The sequence below is a fragment of the Filicampus tigris genome, chromosome 1 (assembly GCF_054856515.1).
Source record: "Filicampus tigris isolate MCC_2025a chromosome 1, RoL_Ftig_1.0, whole genome shotgun sequence".
NCBI classification, from domain to species: domain Eukaryota; kingdom Metazoa; phylum Chordata; class Actinopteri; order Syngnathiformes; family Syngnathidae; genus Filicampus; species Filicampus tigris.
The window spans coordinates 20,471,407-20,476,821 of record NC_141217.1 but is presented as its reverse complement, the minus strand read 5'-3'; positions in this window follow the sequence as shown (position 1 = coordinate 20,476,821).

The window sequence follows — 5,415 nt, the reverse complement described above, 5'->3', positions numbered from 1 at the left end:
TTGGAGAGAGTAGTCTTTTGGCCGATTTTTTGACAGTGGCACTGAATGTAGCTTTGCCAAAAAGACAATGTATTTCCGGTTCCGAATATAAACCTTGCTGTATTTCATTCAACTAACATAAAGAAATATACAGTATTTGATTTATGTATTGGAAATCTAAAGATTTGGCTGAAAAGGTACATTCATCATTTATGAAAGTACTGTACTATAAACAGGTTATACACGCTTTGGTGGCAAAAGCACTAACACTCTACCTAAGTAGAAGTACAGGAACTTGCGTTTAAAATGACGGTACTATTCAATTCCTGTACTTGAATACACATTTTAAAGAAAAAACAAAACAAACAAACAAAAAGAACATACTGAAATCTACAGAGACATGTTGGAAAATTCACTTTAAAAAAAGTATTTTTCTGTTTTGTGGAATATTTTTTTTCTGTTTTTTGGGGGAATATTGTTTTCAGATATTTTTCTGTTTTGTGGAATATGTATTAATTAATTATTAATGATTCATAATTTAATTTATCTATTAAATACATAAAACTCATATCTTCATAACAGTTTTGTACTTGGTGTGTGTAGGCCAATACGGGGTACTCTACTTACAAAAAGTTACGGATAGTGGGCATTTCGAGAAAATTTCAGGATGACCATAAAATCCATTATAACCTTTACAGGTGAACTTCATTTGACCTTTTCTAAATTTTCAATGGTCGACCTTTTAGTGTTCCAGTACATTTTGCACAACTTGCTGTTTGGTCCCTATCAAGGAGATGAGTGGCAAAATTCCCAACCATTTTTTCCCCCAATGACTTCCACTTTTATGCCTTTCTGCGACTTTTCCAGTCTCTCTGTATCTTTTAGTCATTATTATTATAGTCGCCCATATTGTAGCCTACTGACCAGTCAGGACAAAGACATTTATACTAATCGCAACACATTTATACTAGTTGCAACTAGTTCTGTTTAATGGCCATAATCAGACTTTTATTCTTTTCCATCACTGGTACCCTGCTGTGGGTTACACGTGTGCACACACACGCACACACAATGCCAGATGAAATGCAAAACATAGTTTTGAGTAACAATATGTGGAACGATGGTTTGACCAAAATATGTACTTTAAAAAATGTTTAAAATAAAACATCAACCTGCTGCTTCTGGATGCTATTTGGGTCACAATTTGTAGCCATGTCTGCGCACGGATGATAGCTGCAGGTATTAGACTAAACACATTGTCTGATTAATTGTACGGCTGCGCTGTAAATATTAAATGTAGGAGACTTATACATTAATCCCGCCATCGCTTCTCTTTGAACGAGTTCTGTTTAATTTGATGAGTGATTTGTGCGTCCATGTTTGAGGGCAGGACAATATTGTAATTACAGTAAGCTTCTTACTACTGATACAATTATTGAGGTGAGCAGTTTACACGGTGGCGAGAAAAAGTGGGACCTTATGCTCTTACAATTTCAGAAACAACACAACTTTCATGAGGATAACGACATTTGATCCCTAAGCATATGCCGCGCCTTTGTGCACGTATTCATGCTAGAGAGCAGCTGGCAACACGTTGATCACCTTGCTGCTGGCGCAAGGCATTGTGGGAGCGCAGTAAGATGAACCAATGCCAAAAAATGATTGTTGTTCTTTTGGTCCAACAGAGGAAAGTTTCTGTGGTACCAAACCCAAATCAAACTGATGGGGGGGAGCCTTCATCATGCACTAAAACCCCAAAACACACTGCCAAAATAACAAAGTAGTTCATCAAGGGCAAGAAGTGAAGGGTTTTGCACAGGCCAAGTCAATCTCCAGACTTAAAGTCTACAGAGTATTTTATCTGCTAAAGAGGAGACAGAGGGCAGGGAAGAGTTTGGAGTAGTCAAGGGGAGACTTTCAATCCAAATACCAGTGTGTAAAAAAGTATGGTGGTAGTAGCATCATGCTCTGGAGCTGTTTTGCTGCTTTTATGACGCTACATTTGAAGGGGAAGTCAACCCAAGCATATTTTTTTTCAAGAATATGTTCCATGCTGGCCCACTAGTTGAAACAAAGCAATATTATTAATATGAAATATGAGTTAAGCAGCAAAATCCACCGTTTTTTAGCCATCTCAGGGGGCAGCGATTTTGTCTATTATGTTAACTGAAACTGACATCACAGTTGCTCAAGGCTCAGATAATGACCAACACGGCTCACCTGTTTTCTGAAACTGAGCCATGATTGGTCGTTATCTGAGCCCTGAGCAACTTCAATGTCATCTTCAGTCGACAGAAGTGACAAAATGGCCGCCCCCCTTGAGATGGACAAAAACGGGTGGATTTAGCTACTTAACTCATATTCAACAAACACAATATTTATCAAAATGCCATGTTTCAACTACAGTGGTACCTCTACTTACCAAATTAATTGTTTCTGGAGGAGATTTCTTAAGTAGAACATTTTGTAAAGTAGAGACGCGTTTTCCATGTAAATGCCCTAATCCGTTCCAAGCCCCCCAATATTCAGACATAAATGTTTTATAAAGCATAAAAATGCATCAAAACATGTAACAAATAAAAAATATGCTACAATTAGATTATTGCACAATAAATGAGAGTTGTGCATAATGTAAAAAACAAAGAATAGAGTAAAGAATAAAAATGATGGTCATCCATCCATTCATTATCTATACCGCTTATCCTCACAAGGGTAAAATGATTGGCATTTACCTTTTAATTGCTGTCCTCATCGTTTTTTGCCCTCTTTGGTTCATGTTCTCTCTCAGAAGTGGTTTTTGCCAGGCGTTTTGTAAACAACTGATTTAATAATGTGGCGACTGTCGATACATTATGGTCATGTTCTTTGGCGAGAGCAACCAAACGCATCCCCCTTTCATACTTTTCTATTATCTTGCTTTGTTTTTATGGACAAAAAAAACGATTTTCTCCTTTTTTTGTTTTCCTCGTTTCTAACTCACGTAAAACTATTGGACCACCTCATGGCCCGAGGGGCAAATGAGGACGCTGCATAGACATATCGATCAATCTACCTGTCTATCTGCACACAGAGACACATACGGTAGAGGTTCATCTTAGCCAATGGGATGCCAGGAAGATGCTAGGTAATAGCCAATGGCAGAGCAGCTATGATTATGTTGCGTTCAGGAAACTCCAGAGCTGCGAGTCGCAGCCCATACTGTATTTTTACCTTTAGTATCTTGAAATTTCTTTCGTAAAAAGAGGCAATATTTTCCTGTTGAGGCGTTTCGTAACTTGAAAATTTCGTATGAAGAGACGTTCGTAAGTAGAGGTACCACTGTAGTTGGCCTGCATAGAACAGATTCTTAAAAAAAATATGTTTGGGTTGACTTATGCTTTAAGGCAGGGGTGCCCATTTCGTCGATCGCAAAGGCATTGTGGGTAAATCGCCAGCCTATCATTCGTTCTCACTGCTGTATTGCTACGTTCACACCAACTGCGTTGGGAGCGTTTCTGGCGGCGCATTTCAATTGGGGTCAATGTAGTTCGCGCGGGCGAACCCACTAAAGGCAATTGTTAGTGGGTGCATTCATTTATATTTGTTCCTCTGTGTCATTGGAATTCTGTGCTCCCTCCTGCAAGCTATAGTCAGGAGGCGAGCAGCAGCCTTTTGGACCAACTGGAGACACTTGTGGGAGGACTAACTCCAAAATAAATTTCATTAAAGTAATCCAGCCGAGCTGTAATGAAGCCCCATCTATTACTGTTTCTAAGTGCTGTTGTGAAAAGAGACTCCTACTCGGGCTATCTTGTCATTTGGTTTGAATTTTATCTTTGATCACACCAACCAGGTCTTGCAACCTTTCTGACACCTCGCACAATATGTACACTTCAAGCCGCAACTGTACATGTCTTCAAACATGTATGAGTGGCAGTCCAGATGTTGCCATGCATCAATGAGAAGGTCAAAGCTGGTGCAGCGCACGGTCCCGATGGAGGCCAGATGTCACACTCGCTCCATATGCCACCCAACTCATCTACGAGCATCACACTTGTAAACACGCTCTAGTTCTCTGTCACCCCCCCCCCACTCCCCCCACGGACTGGAAGTGTCCTAAATCCAATCGCAGCATCCTGACTGAGAGGATGAGGATGATGATGATGATGATGATGAAGATTGGGAACTGTTACCAGCGACCCATAAGACGGCGGTTTATATAGGGATTGTTTGGACAGACAATAGCGTCTACCTGCTTTTAATCCACCCTCACAAAGAGTGCAGGACTGGGGCTGAGTTTAATAAAGGAAAGTGCTCCCATAATCGGGATTTGTCAAAGTGCCCCCTTTGTGTTAATCTGACATTTTTTACAGCATGCTTTGTGACATCTGCCACAGCAAGTGGTGTTAACCCTTTTGCCCTTCCCTTGCCTTCTCTCACCGGCTACATGTACAATGTCAGCATTATTCTTCGAAAGACAAGTCACTTTTTTGAGTCTACCAAAAGTGTTCCAAGTGACACAAAAGACTGCGGAAAAGTGCAATATGCTCCATCCTGATTAATTACTTAGCAGAGGCTAATAGGACAAGGATCTGTAATTACTTCCAGACCAAAGCTGCATTTTCATAATTAAAAGCTCGACGAGGTATAATAAAATAGTTCTAAAGTGAAGGATTACAACAGTAAATCCTGCACGGTCCAGATGTGAAAATGATGATGGGTGGGTTGGATTCGGGAGTACAGATTAAGGGACAAATCCCACTGGCGGGAACGTCGCCGTGGTTCCCCCCCTGCAGTTTAGTGGCCCGTGTGGACTCAACATGCTGTAATCTGGAGATTAGCTGATATAATGAGCTGTAAATACGGCAAGGCCAGCCTCAGCCAAACTTTACTGTCAAGAAGGTCGCCTTAGCTGATTCGCGCAAGTGACCGGATCAAGGTTGTTTAATATCAGAACAACCGCTGTAGGCAGGTCGTAAATTTTGGGACATGTTCCACCTACTCCAACCTCAACTCTTGGTAGCTGCGACTGTTCACAATCTTCTGTGAAGACTCTGTAGAACAGGGGTGCCAACACTTTTTCAGCCTGAGAGCTACTTATGACATGACATCAAAATGATCCACCACCTACTAAAAATGCAAAACACATTATTTATAAATATATTGAGAATTATTTTTATATCTACCGTATATGCTGATGCACCTTGCGTGACTGCATCAACCTATATAGCACAATACAACAACAAAAAAAAAGTTTTGTAATTACCTTACTCTGATGACTTGCACTGAATGGAATCAGCCAAGGACGCATAGTCCGGACAGTAGCTGCTGACAGTAGCTGCCTCAAGCAGATTTGCAGCAACAACAATCCGACTATTCGCTCCATTCGGCGCGTATAAAACAAGTCAACTTTTTGCACACTATGCTAATGCTATCAATATTGCTGTCTTGGTAAAG